The 14,797-nt window shown below is 40.6% G+C and overlaps 1 protein-coding gene across 2 annotated transcripts in view; it reads left to right on the forward strand.

Moving 5' to 3' along the window:
* LOC141579566 (uncharacterized) overlaps nt 1-14,797 on the forward strand; it is a 145,890-nt gene that overhangs the window by 126,044 nt on the left and 5,049 nt on the right. For both annotated transcript variants that reach the window (XM_074376182.1, XM_074376190.1), the window contains one exon: nt 9,884-10,097. The gene's annotated coding sequence lies outside the window, so the exon portion shown is untranslated. The remainder of the gene's footprint in view (nt 1-9,883; nt 10,098-14,797) is intronic.

A 14,797-nucleotide genomic window follows, 5' to 3' on the forward strand; every position in this document is an offset into this window, starting at 1 on the left:
CTTATCAATTTGGAACAGATCACATTACTGACAATTGTTGACATCGGATTTACGAGTTAGCACAGAAAAACTTAGATCAGTAAACGGACACTTATCACACTTAGATTTGTGACTTAGCTTGTTAGCCCAGCTGGGCTTTTCCTTCACAGTGTCACTCATCTTTTCTGTTTTTCTTTTTTTTTTTTTTTAAGTATTTAATCCAAATTTAATATCAGGATTCTTTGGGAAAGAAATTTCTCTTTTTCTTTTCTTTGGGGCTGTTTGGGGGGGTAGGTAATTAGGTGTATTTATCTGTTAGTGGAGGCCCTGGTGTTCGAACCCAGGACCCTGTGCACGCTAAGCACACGTTGTACCGCCCTCCCCATCATCTTTTTCTTTTTGCTTTATCTGTCAAGAATCTTACACCTGAATTTCTAGTCGGCCTTTAACACTTGCCCTGACTTCATGGAATCCATTTTTATGACTTTACCTCCCACTGGTTTCATTTAAGTATTGAATCTCCATTTTCTCTTCACTCTCAGTTTTGCCTTTTTGTTGTTATGGTTGTTAAGCTGTGTTTAAAAAAATTGTTTAATTTCTCTTTTAGCAGGAGGCTAAAAGTAAATAAATATGTAAACAAACAGCACACTTAAATGCTTTTATACATTCTAAGCTGTTTAGTAGTTACTTAAAAACTGAATTGAATATTAAAATGATAACATTTTTAAATTATTTTTTAATTTTTTTACAAAGATATAGCTGATTTAAAATATGATATATTTCAGGTGTACAATAGATGCTCCATTTATAGTTACTGTAAAACATTGGCTGTATTTCCTGCGTTGTAAGATACATCCCTGTAGCATGTTTACATTATATGTTGCAGATTGTATAAGAAAGTTGTGTAACGCAGAGTCTGGGATGTGGCTGTGTCTGACCCAGGTTCACGCTCACCCTGCCTGTCAGAGCCCAGGCCCTCACTCCTGTATGCAGGAGAGCGAGTGGAGGTAGCTCTCATCAGCGCTGGTACCAACCTCTGAGTGGCAGTGAAAGCAGTGACTGTGTGTGGACGTGCAAAGTGTTGTTTCAAGAGCTTTCCATGCATTTTTGCATTTAATAATTAAAGCCCTCCTGTGAGGAAGCGTTTTATGATTTTAATGAATAAAACTTTTTTTTGATATTGATAGACTTCAAACCTCCAGAAAATTTACAGGAATAGTACAATAAACACTCAGATACAGTTCACCTTAAAGGGCACTATTTGGCCTTTTGTGTCTGGCTTATTTTTGCATAAAGTTTGAAGGTTAATCCATGTTGTAGCCTGAATCAGTACTTTATTCTTTTAGTTTGATAATATCCTTTTTCTTTTTTTTCGTTTTTGGTCTATTTAAAAACATTTTCATTGAAGTCTAGTCAGTTTATAATGTGTCAGTTTCTTTTGCACAGCACAACACTTCAGTTAAAGAAGAACATACCTGTATTCATTTTCATATTCTTTTTAAACATAAGTTACTATAAGATAATAAATATATTCTCCTGTGCTATACAGTATAAACTTGCTGTTTATTCTATACATACTCTGTATCTGCAAATCTTGAACTCCCAATATATTCCTTCCCACACCCTCTCCTCTCTGGTAACCATAGTTTGGTTTCTATGTCTCTGTGTCTGTTTCTGTTCTGTAGATAAGTTTATCTTTTTGTTTCTTTGCTTTATTTTTTGTTTTTTTGTTTGTTTGTTTGTTTTAGATTCCACATGTGAGCGATCTCATATGGTATTTATCTTTCTCTTTCGGGCTTACTTCACTTAGAATGACATTCTCCAGGTCCATTCATGTTGCTGCAAATGGCATTATTTTATTATTTTTTTATGGGTGAATAGTAATCTATTGTACAAATACACTACAAACTCTTTATCCAGTCATCTGTCAGTGGACATTTAGGTTGTTTCAATGTCTTGCTATTGTAAATAGTGCTGCTCTGAATGTTGGGGTGTAGGTGTATTTTTGAATTACGGATCCTTCTGGATATACGCCCAGGAGTGGGATTGCTGGGTCATATGAGAGGTCAATTTTTAGTCTTTTGAGGAACCTCTATACTGTTTTCCACAGTGGCTCCACCAAACTTCATTCCCACCACAGTGTAGGAGGGTTCCCAATTCCCCGCAGCCTCTCCAGCAATTACTGTCTGTGAACTTCTGAATGATGGCTATTCTGACTGGTGAGAGTTGATACTTGATTGCAGTTTTGATTTGCATTTCTCTGATAATGATATTGAGCATTTTTTCATGTGCCTATTGGTCAATTGTATGTCTTCATTGGAGAAATGTTTCTTTAGGACTTCTGACCATTTTTGGATTGAATTGTTTGTTTTTCTTTCTTATGAAGTGTAAAAGCTGTTTACATATTCTGGGAATTAAGCCCTTGTCAGTCTCATTTATTGCAACTATTTTCTCCCATTCCATAGATTGTCTTTTTGTTTTGCTTATTGTTTCCTTTTCTGTGCTAAAGCTTGCAAGTTTAATTAAATCCCACTTGTATATTTTTGCTTGTATTTCTATTTCTTGAGTAGACTGCTCTAGGAAAACATTGTTGAGATGGATGTCAGATGTTTTGCCTATGTTTTCTTCTAAGAGGTTTATAGTGTCTTGACTACATGTTTAATTCTTTAAGCCATTGTGAATTCATTTTTGTGTATGCTGTGAGGGAGTAGTCTAACTTCATTCATTTACATGCAGCTGTCCAGTTTTCCCTACATCATTTGCTGAAGAGGCGGTCTTTACTCCATTGTATGTTCTCACCTCCTTTGTCAAAGATTCAAAGACCAAAAATTTGTGGGCCTATTCTTGGTAATTTTGTTTATCCATTCATTGATGGATGGATATTGTTTGTAAACTTTGGCTACTCTGAATGAGACTGCCATGAATATTGATGTGCAAGTTTTTGTGAGAATATGTTTTCATTCTGTTGGCTGTACATTTGGCCCGACATATCTGTAGTTTCCACTTCATGGATCCAGATGGCTGGTTGTAAAGGGACTCGAACATCCTTGGATTATGGTATCCAGGGTGGGGGGTTCCTGAAACGAACCCCCCGAGGATACTGAGGGATGACTCTATATGTAGGAGTGGAATTGCTGAGCCATATATTTCTAACCTTTTGAAGAAACACCAGGCTTTTCCAAAGAAGCTGCACCATTGCTCCTTTCCAACGGCTGCATATTGAGGGTTCCCATTTCTCTGCCTCCTGACCGACACTTGTTTTTGTCCATGTTTTGATTATAACCATCCTAGTGAGTGTAAAATCAGATATCATTTTGATGTTGATTTCGCTAGTGATGCTGAGCATCTTTTCATATGCTTATTGGCCAATTGTGTATCTATTTAAATTCTTGGCATATTTAAAAATTTGGTCGATTTTCTTTGTATTGGTCAGTTGTAAGCATTTGTTTTATATCCTGGATACTAGTCTCTTATTAGATATATGCTTTGCAAAATTTTTCTCCTATTCAGCAGATTGTCGTTTCACTTTACTTTTTTTAAACATTAAAACAATTTCTTTCTAGGGGAGGCAATTAGATTTATTCATTTTATTTTTCTTGCTAAGCACGCACTCTATCACTTGAGCTACCCCCTTCCCCTTTCATTTCACTTTCTTGATGATGTCCTTTGTTACAAATGGTTTTAATTTTGATGAAGTCCATTTTATCTTTCTTGTTTTTCACTTGTGCTCTTGGTATTGTATCTAGGAAGCCATAGCCTATCCTAGGACCACAAAGATTTAAACTATGTCTTCTTTTAGAAAATTTATACATTTAGTTTTTACGTTTCTGTCTGTGATCCATTTTGAATTAATATTTTATTTGTTATATAAAGTACGGGGGTCCAGATTCCAGAATCATTCTTTTGCCTTCAGATACCCAGGTGTCTCTGCACCATTTGTTGAATAGACTATTCTTTCAATGGAGTGTTGTTGGCACATTTCTGGAAAAATGACTGTAAATGTAAGTTTCCCCCCTGGATTTTTTATTGTGTCTCATAGATTTTTGCATTCAAACTTATGCCAGTACCATAATGACTTGAGTACTATAGATTTGTAGTAACCTTTGAGTGAGTCCTCCAAATTTGCTCTTCTTTTTCAAGATTGTTTTGGCTGTCCTGAGTCCCTTGCACTTCCATATGAATTTTGGCATCAGTTTTTCAATTTTTGCAAAGAAGTCAGCTGGAATTTTGATAGGGAATCCATTAAATTTGTAGATCACTTTCGGGAGTCTTAACATTTTTAACAATATTGTCTACCATTCAATGAACATGGGATGCCTTCCATATATGTAGATCTTTTAATTTTTTTTTTTTTTTGGTGATACTTCAAAATGTTCAATGTGCAAATTTTGTAAAATTTTGTTAAATGTATCTCTCATTTCATTTTTAATGCTGTTGTAATTTGAAAGGCTGAGCTTCCTAAGGGTGGGACTATATATCAATTTATTTATTTCTAGGATTCCTACACAGCAAATACCCTAGATTTATATTTGCTACATAAATCTATCCACAATTCTTCCCACCCCCGTGTCATAAGAAACCACGACCCAGGTTAAGCTACCTGAACACCTATGTGGAAGTGAGAAGTGAGACCCTTGGGTGGGGCTTTGTGCAGATTATACTGAAAGCTTATTCATTATGGTTTCATCTTAATTTCTTTTAAACAATCCTCTCAGTGTATATAGTCAGATACATTAAGAACATGAACTTTTGATGTGCAGAGGAGCTAAGACTATAATTTTCAAATAATTTCTAGTGAGAGTGTTGTACTTGAAACCTAATTTGAATCAATCTTTGAAGATTTATGTTTCAGGAGCTTTGACTATATAATACCAGTCTTTATTCAATAACTACAACTAAATGCTCAAACAGCATGTAAGAGTTTGAGCAAACTGCCCCTGCCCCGTAGTGCTGGTTGGCTGCAGCTGTAACTGGAGTCAAGGCTTACCTATCCCAGTACGCTTGTGCGGATCTGCTCAAAGGGGTTCGTCCAATAGTTTGTCAGTAGTCTTTTGGACAAAGCCATAAAACATTGATTTAAGGTTGCTGGAATGGAATCTATTTTATTAATATTAAGTAAGCACATATTGAGTGCTTACTGTATGTTGGGAATTGTCCCTCAGCTTCATATCAATATTATTTCGCTTAAAACCTCTCATATTTCCTTGTTATTCATACATTGCAGATAAGGAGACTGAGGATTAGGTCTTCTCTCTTTTGGGGGGAGCTCATTATCAATGATGGGAAGTTGTAAGGAAAAACATATTGATTCACCCTGAGAAAATATTTTTTTGAGTGTCAGCAATGAATAGGGTGACCACTGAAAAGCGTGATCATTGTTCGATTGAGACGATCACCGGGTTGTAGGGAGTCAGCATCCCTGTCCTGGACACGGCACGTGTAGCGCTGCGTGGTGGGTGAGGCGGCGCGGCCGCGCAGGGAACGCGGATGCCGGGCTGTTGGGCTTTGCTCAGGCCCGGTGGGGCTTTCTCCTAAGGGAAGTGGAACGTCATTTTCAGATTTTAAGTAGGGGAGAAGGGTGCTCTCGTAGATCACTTTTGTCTTGTAGAATGCTTAGAAACATTTAGAAGGTTCGGCAGGAGGTGATGTGATAAGTCAGAGTAGGGTGTTTTTGAGGTGTAGCAGTGTTCAATTTTCAAGTGATTTTCAGTCCCATGTTTGTGTCTCAGTAGCCGTGTCACTTTGGATGACACATTCAAGGAAGTGAAACAATTTATCTTATTAATTGAAGCAGTGATATACCGACTTCCCAGGACTGCTGTGGAGATCCAGTGAGATAACGTGTTCATAGTGTGCAGTGTGGTCCCCAGCACAGAGTCAGTGCTGAGGGAGTGCAAGTGAGAACCTGGTAGGTGAGGTGTGGGTGGTGGGAATCGTTGACTGAGGAAATTGGGCCCTGAAGGAGGGGTCCAGTCACATCTGTGAGTGATGGGACTGAGCTGGGAGAGGCAGACAGACCTTGACCCTGACAAGGGGCCCTGGGCAGGTCGGCTATGGGAGGAGCACCATGAAGTCAGCTCTTTGCAGGTGGAGTTGGAGGTGCCCTTGAAACATCTAAGTGCAGTGCCACAATCACAGAGGAGGTCTAGGCCCGGGCTGTGCATTTTCCTATAATCTCAATCCCTGAGGATGCCGAGGTATTGATCATTGAACGTGAAGACATACTTACAGGACAAGTGAATAGTAGTATCATCTCTGTCATCAAAGCTCACGTCTCTTTATTCATCACTCACTTTGCTAATTGGGTACTTACAGAGCTCACTTCACCGTCCTCCCATGGGCTCAGGCTCCACAGAAAAGATCTTATGAGTCTCCCTCTCTTCCAGAAGAAAACACATTTAGCTGGTAGACTTCTCTACCTCGCCAGACTTAGAATTTTAGTTTGTTGATTTAATTCTGCTTTCTGTTGGCCGTCTCCTGACAGGAGAGACATTTTACCTCATAGTCAGGTTTCAATTAGTTGTTACTGAGAATTGCTGATCTGATCCATAGTGTATGTTTTCTATTAACTTTGTGGAGTACTTATCATTTTTCTGTCTTTGCACTTTAATTTTGTTTCCTCTTCAATGTTCTATCCTATTTGGGGCCTTATTTTATTTTTTAATTAAAAAATGTCTGTTAGCAGTTAAGAAAACAAAAGCAAAGAAAAAATGCACATGATAGCTAAATTTAGAAAATATCTATTGTGTTTTCTGCCTTGGCAATGGAGGGTTCTAGAAAGTCTTGAAAACCTTCATTACATAAGTTCCTTAAAATGCTGATTAAGAAATAAGACCTTCCTTCCTCATCTTTCAAGCTGCACAGCTAATTGTGAACAAAGTGAGGGGAAATCCTCAGAAACCAAGTCAAACCAGAAAGCAGGGATTCTGGGAGATACGCGAGCATTAGAAGCCCTGGGGGGCCAGTTGGCTCCTGAACTGAGTTTCAGTTGCCTTGACAGGAGGTCAGGAGATGAGCCCCAGGCCTCTCACACTGGGAGTTTAATGGCTGTTCTTATGTAAGGCCAAGCACATCCTGAGAATCCTTCTTTATAAAAGGGTGAATTAGAATGAAAATTAAAAAAGCATTCCTCAAGGCAAGGAAGTAAGGAAAGTTAATTTTTTTGGAAGCGGGGAAAAATAACATATCCAATGTATGTATTTAGTTTAAATCTGTTCTGGCATGAGAGTGACAACAAGCTCCTGGCAGAAAATCGCAGCTCCTCCCGGAAAGAGAAGTTGTGTTTTGAATGAATCAGTGGGCAGCCATTCCGAAAAATGTCTCCAGAGTCTACTGGATCAAGATACTGGACCCAAACTTCTCCCTTCCATGGTCTCATTTAAATAACCAGAAAGGTTTTAAAGGAAAGAAGCCATAATCATAGTTCTACTTATTGACATTAACATATGCTAGGAATTCAGAGGTGACTATGGAGTTGTCTCCTCTTTTATGGACCTTACTTTCTATTTGACATAGTTGGGGAACTTGGTGGAGGGTGGTGTTAGTCTGTTGCAATTAGCCAGGAGAGGAGATTAAGAAAACAGTGAAGGGTGGGTGACATTTTTAGCTAAGGACAGTCCTGTTCAGTTGGTTTGTAATTGCAGACTCGTTGAGTTGTCACTGGAGGGAATTGATCTTATGGAATTTGGACTTAACTCAGGCCTCTTCAGAATGGACATGTGAACCTGGAGTAAGACAGTCAAATCTGTGCAGACATTAAAGTCCACGTGAACGTGCTCCATCACTGAGCCAAAGATAGGACAAGTAGGCAGCACTTCTTGAGGACAGAGGAGTGGTTTTTAAGGTTCTCCAAGAATGAATCCCAGGGAACCGGATGGCCAGTTGTCAAACTGTGACTTTGCTCTTTGGACGGTTTACCCACCAAGGGTATTGGCCGTTTATAGGCTTCCATTTCTTGTTAATACATGTCAGGTGATGAGGACGTGGGCACAAGCGTTTGACACCTTGTCGAGGCGCATTTGAATACCTGCCTAGAAGCGCGGTCGCAGCTGCGGCTGCGTCATACATCTTGCCGCCAATCCCGCTCCCCGGCTCCGTGATCACGGCAGAGTGGTTCCTTGTTGAGCTGTCCGTCTCCTCTGTGACATCGTAACCAAACATAAGACTGGAGCGTATTAGCTTGGCTTTGTTCTTTTCCATCCTTCCCTTCGAATGATGATGACTGATAGTGGACCTAATTACGTTTGCAGGTGATTTACAAGTAGTGCTGTCAGTACAAACCTTGTAATCCCCGCTGTGTGATCTAGAGAAGAAAGTGACATTCTTTCCAAATTGTTTTGATGCACTTATGTGGGAAAATGATGTACGTTTGAATATGTATTTCCTCTCTGAATCATCATGGCTAGAGATGAATATTTGTAGACATGGAATGAGTTTTCTGTATTTGAACTGTATGGTCCCCTAAATTCTCCTCAGCTTTTTAAAGTCATCACTGGAGTGCTACCTCCAGAGTGCCCCAAAGCATCCACCACTGCATGTTCTTCGGACGTTGTGAGTTTCAATGTTGGAGAAGGCTGCTAGATGGTGAGGCATTCTCTGGCACATCTCTGGCTGGCTGACGTGAGCTTAGCACCCAAGACTTGGCAGACAGTATCTAACCATTGTCACGTCCATTTCTGGGACACTCATGGAGGATTTTACACCTATGCTAGTGGCATACGTTATTTCATTTAGTTTTCCCAACAATCATAATTAGATTTTATCACCTGTAATAAAATGGAAACTGTAAAAGCGAGTGACGTGCAGACTTTCGACTGGAACACGGGTCTTTCTGATCCCTGTCTCTGTTCCCTCCCCAGCCTATCCTTCCAAATGGCCAGGAGACTCTTCCTCAGTCTTGAGTTTCCTGCTGATGTTACCACTCTCTTTGATTCTGGAGAGGAAAACAAGTCTAAACTTACTTTCCATTTGAAATGGAATGGAGAGTTAATGTTGGAAGCCGGGAGAGTTTTTCCTGTGATGAAGTGGTCCCCAAGCCACTTCCACTGGGATGTCACATCACTGTCTGGGCCCCTTGCTCAGCCTGTGCACAGGTGATAAGCCAGATGTGCCGAGCAGTCCTCTCGGACAGGGCAGTGGGTTGGAAATGAGTTTGGGGATTTGGTTTCATTATATATGTTCCTGAGGGTCTTGGCCTGGCACTTCGAGTCGGAGCATTCCCAGTCACACAGACTCGCTCTGGGTCCGTGCAGACCTGACGTGGCCTCAGCCTGAGGCTCAGGGCCCGTGGTGATGAGGAGCATTTTAGTCCATGGTCTGCCGGATGCTCTGACACTTCTGGGCTGTGGGACTTTGTCCAGGATGATAATAATTCCTCCCCGAGTTTCAGATTTCCTTGCCTGTGAGCCGGGGTAGTAATAGTTTCTGAAATGATTGTAATGATTCAGTAAGGGGCGCAGCGTGTGCTGGCAGGTAGCAGGTGTTTAAGGAGCAGAAGTTGCAGTCACACTGTCAGCCTCTCACTGTGTGCTCTGTGCTTGGAGAGGTTGTGTGTTTGGTGAAAGTCCCGCCCAAATACTAGGGCCTAGATGAACTTTTGTTCCTTTACTTTCCCTTCCTTTTCCTCTTTCCCTTCTCTGTGTCCCATGTTTAGGTAGCAGATTCCTCTATTTCAGGGAATACGGGCCTTTCTAGTAAAAGGACAGGCGGAACGCGGAAAGATGGGGCCCGTCTGAACAGCCCTGTTTCCCTGCATTTCTGCATCCGGTCCCAGCAGTGCACGAAGTCAGCCTTCCTCTTCCTTCCTGTGTCATTGGGTCTCTGTTTTAAGGGAAAATTTTTTAAGGGTCTTTTTTCACTTACATGTTTCGTTCAGATGCTTGTTGCTTTTCTCCCTGTGCTTCAGCGTCCCGAGGAGAGAATTCAGCAGTGCAGCATCCTCTCCGAGCTCTATGAGTTGATCGGCTGCCACTGCAAGTCCGCCTTCTTAAAGCGGGTGGCATCCGTGCAGCGCGCGGCCCCCGGCATCATGGAGCCTGGCGGGAAGAGTTGCTACCGACTCCTTCTGCAGACGATTCCTGGCTACAGTCTGTCACTGGATCTACAGGAGTTCAGGAAAGGTGTTGGAATTAAAACATCTCTTTAGTCCCATTAACCATGCCTAGTTTGGGCCCTGCTGTCCTGTCTCATCAGGGTGAATTGTGATTCGTTTAGAACAGGGCTCAGCAGACTTTTTTCTGTCAAGAGCTTGGGAGTAAATATTTCAGGGTCTGCAAACCTCCTGATCTCTGGTGCAGCTGCTTAGCTCTGCTGTTCAGACGCCAGAGCAGCCGGAGAGTCCACACACCCACAGAGCTTTATTAACAGCGGTGGCTGGGGCTGGATTGGGTGTATGAACAGCAGTTTGTCCCCACAGCCTCCTCACTATTGACGCCTGCACCAGAGCGTGCATTTGCGACAATGGGTGAACCTGCACTGACACGTCATCATCACCCAGAGCCCATACTTGACACTAGGATTTACACTTGGTGGTGTGCACTCTGTGGGTTTGGACAGATGTAAAATGACATGTATCCACCGTCACAGCATCATACAGAGTAGTCTGTCTTAGTGACCCTAAAAATGCTCCGTGCTGCACCTCATTCATTGCTCCTTCCCCTCTAGCCTCTGACAGCCACTGATCTTTTAGTCTCTGTGGTTTTCCCTTTCCCAAAACACCATACAGTTGGAATCAGACAGTTGCACAACCTTCCCAGATTGGCTTCTTTCACTTAGTAATATGCATTTAAGGTTCTTCCATGTCTTTCCATGCCTTGATAACTCATTTCATTTTAGCACCAAATAATGGTCCATTCTCTGGCTGGACCACAGTTTATTTATCCATTCACCTACTGAAGAACAGCATAGTTGTTTCTGAGTTCTGGTGATTATGAATAAAGCTGCTATCAACATCTGTATGCAGATTTGTGTGTGGACACAAGTTTCCATTTCGTCGAGTAAACACCAAGGAGCACAGTTGCCAGATCATATGGTAGGAGAATATCTAGTTTTGTAAAAAATTGCCAGACGGTCTTCCTAAGTATTTGGGCCATTTTACATTCCTAACAACTATGCATGAGAATACCTGATGCTCCACATCCTCACCAGCATTCGGTGCTGTCAGTGTTCTGAGTTTTGGCAGTTCTGACAGGTGTGCAGTGGTACCTCGCTGTTTCAGTCTGCATCCCCTTGATGACAGATGCTGTGGAGCATCTTTCCATAGACTTCTTTGGCATCTAGATTTCTTCTTTGATGAGGTCAGTGTTCAGGCATTTTGCTCATATTTTAATCAGGTTATTCATCCTTCTTTTTGAGTTTAAAGAAATTTTGGTATATTCTGGACATCAGCCCTTTATCAGTGTGTCCCTGCCCTTCACCTGCAGTACTGGAGTTGTCCTTTGGTTCTCAGTGGAGTGTCAACTCTTCAAAGAGATTCCCTGTCTTCCTTCAGCCTAAATACTCTCCTGGTATTTTTCACTTTCATTGACTCATTTTGTTCTTTTTAAATAGCATTTCCCATAATTTGTACTTACATTAAAAAAAAAGGCAATGATTGAACACCGCCTCCCCCACCAGGCTGTGTGCCCTGTGAGAGCAGAGGCCCTGACCCCACTCACCGTTTCCTAAGACAGCACATTGCACATGTCCATGTAAAAGTGTGTAACGTGGGGCCAAACCTGATAAGCAGCTATGATGACTTGTGTTGTCTACCATTTATTGAGTAGACTTTGTTTCTGATCTTAATTATTAAATCACATGAATGAAACTTGTTTGTTTTGAAAAATAAAACAACAAAGCACACCTCCATGTGATTGGTACTTTCTACTTAGCCTTCTGACCCAGGAGGGGATGTTCACCATCATTTTGTGGAGGAGGTTGGGGAGGTAAAGTAACAGAGTGAGATCAAATAAAGTAAAAATGATAACTATCAGTTGGCTTTATTTTCACTAAGACAAAAAAGTTACTTTAAACCCTATGTCAGCTGTTGTTCTGTTGTTTTAAACATTTCTCATAGAATTAAATGGAAGCCCACTAAACCCTGAAAGGGAAATTGTGTGCTCAGGTCCTGAAAAGAGTTTATGTCTATTTCTTGAAATGCACAATTTCCCTGCTGATTACAGAAATTCGAGGCGGGAACACAGCCGTGCGCTGTGTGTTTCTGCTGGCTTCACGGGCTGCTCACTGTCATTTTCATTTTCTTGTGTTGCAGTTTATGAAGGTTTTCCATGAGATATATTGCTCAGCCTTTTCCTGAATGAAGGATTGAATTTTCCACAGGAAATCTTATGAAAGAGAGTGACAAGGCACATGGGTTTCCCAAAAAGGAAGAGTTGATGTAATAAACATTCACTATGGTGAACTTTTTTAATACAAGCCAGTTGAAAATTTTATCACTAGGTCATAGGCCACAAATCTGTCTTAAGAATAAAAAGATTCAAATTTTATAGAAGAAGCAGTTTGAATCAAGTAGAAATTATGATTTGTACACTAGTTGGTGTTAGAAATTATACTCAGTCTTATCATAATTGCCTGTGGTAGGAACTGGATCATTATTATTTATTAAAAAAAAATCCACTAGGTGCTATTTGTCCCATTCTTGATGCGGCAGTGCTGAGGTTAGTTATGTTGGGCCATTTAGGATTGTTAGCTAGGTTTTCCTGATATTGATTTCAGCCTTTTTATCTTTTTTACAATCTTTTCATATGTGTCGGCCTTTGGTCTTTTTACAACGTGGAAAAACTGCACGGATCTGCCTTTCCCTTTTTTCCTGTCTTTGTGGGAAAAGATTTTTAAGAGAAATTACTAGGATATTAAGGATTTTGTGTGGGGTAAGTTTATTCAGTTCTAAGGATTTCAATTAATACGTATTAATACTTGCCATTCAGCTAATGACAGTAAAATTATAAACTAACTTATGTATACATCAGTAAGTATAGTACAATCAGCCCATCACCCAGATTAAGGAATTCACATACTTTTCCATATTTCCTTTATTCAGACCTTTGTTCTTTTATTTGTACTTTGTTGAAGTATTTGACAGCAAATCCAAGAAGACATGTCATTTTACCCTATGTACTCAAGTAGGCATGTCTGAGAAATGAGGGCCTTTTCTTTGATCAGGTTTTTCCATTTGACTTATGTGCTCGTTAAGTACCAGCTGTATCAGGCATCTCACTAGGAATTAGGGATCCTTGGGGCAATGAGACAGTCCTGGCTCCCAAGGAAGTTAAGGGCTGATGGAAGAAATCAACACAGGAGCTTGGGTGCCTCACTTAAGGTTCCTACTGGATGACACCAATTGGACAAAATTTGTGCACAATATAGTAGGAATCACAGAAGGGACTGATCAGACTTTTAGGGCCGGCCGTGAGAGAGGCGGTCAGCAGGGCTACAAGAGGAGGAATCATTTGATCAGAATCTGAAATCTTTTCTGCCAACCTTCCTACCAAGCCCCCAGGGCCCATCACACACAACCCTGTGCTGTAACTGTTTTTGATTCCAGTTACCACATCTCTTTCAGGAAGGATTTTAAGGTGGAAAATATTTAAAATCCGTAATTGTTGCCAGAAGGGACATAGAACAAGGAACATGTAAACAACACAAATGTCCATCAGCACATGACTGGATAAAGACGAGGTGATACATATATACAATGGAATACTACTCAAACATAAAAGATGCCATTTGTAGCAATATGGATGGACCTGAAGACTGTCATTCTAAGTGAAGTGTGGTGGAAAGAGAAAGAAAAATGCCATATGACTTAATTTATGGGGAATCTAAAATTAATAGCAATAATAATAAGACCACAAATGAACTAAATATTATTTTGATTTCTTGAATATGTGTAAGTACATCTGACTGCCCTTTGTGATAGGATTACAATATTCTGTTTATTATTCTTTTGTAGATGTCCTTATTCCTCTGGTAACTGTAATTTTAAAAATCTAAAGCTCTAATCTGTTCTTAGAAAGAATAATTAGTACATATATGTAAACTAAAAAATGCAGTATGCTCTATACATGTATTTACATGCAATATGTGTATGTGAAGTTGAACGGTAATAATTCTACGCAATAAAACTGAAAAAGGAAAAAAATAAAAAATTTATTTAGCAAAATCACCCCTCTTTAGATATTAAAACGTTCATTTCTGAGATTCTGTGAAAGACGGCATGGAAGTAGGTTTTTAAGATTTTCTCCTTGCTCCTCGGTGAGCAGCCTGGGCTGCAGAGCTTGGCCGCCACAGGCACCCAGGGCTTACCGGCTTGCTTCTCACTTGTTGGGAGGAAAATTAGCTGCTTCAGGAATATTTATGCTCTTAGAAGTTGCTGAAAACCCCACAGAGCTTCTGTTTACATGGGGTGTATCTGTCAATATACCCCATTTTAGAAATTAGAACAGAAAATTTAAACTCAAGAACTGACAAGCACACGCTGTCCCAGCACGTGGTCAAAGCAGTGCTGCCACGGTGGAGTGTGTTGGTTCTAGGAAAAATGCACAATACACTCAAGAATGAGGGTGAACCCACAGATCTCATCTCAGCAATGCTATGAAGAGGTGGGACCCAAAGCCCCTAAAACAGTGCTGAAGTCCCCAGATGTCTCAGAACACACAGAGCCATGGGATCAAGAATCCAGTACCTCATGGATCATCAGCTGTGGAGACTGCGTCCTGGGTCAGGAGGAGCAGAAGTAGGGATAGCAGGCACACATTCCTATTGAAAGCAAAGCTTTAAAGGTTTTGAATTGACTGAAAGTTTGGCAAAGATTTGCATTTAG

Source organism: Camelus bactrianus, chromosome 2 (genome assembly GCF_048773025.1).
Source record: "Camelus bactrianus isolate YW-2024 breed Bactrian camel chromosome 2, ASM4877302v1, whole genome shotgun sequence".
NCBI lineage: Eukaryota > Metazoa > Chordata > Mammalia > Artiodactyla > Camelidae > Camelus > Camelus bactrianus.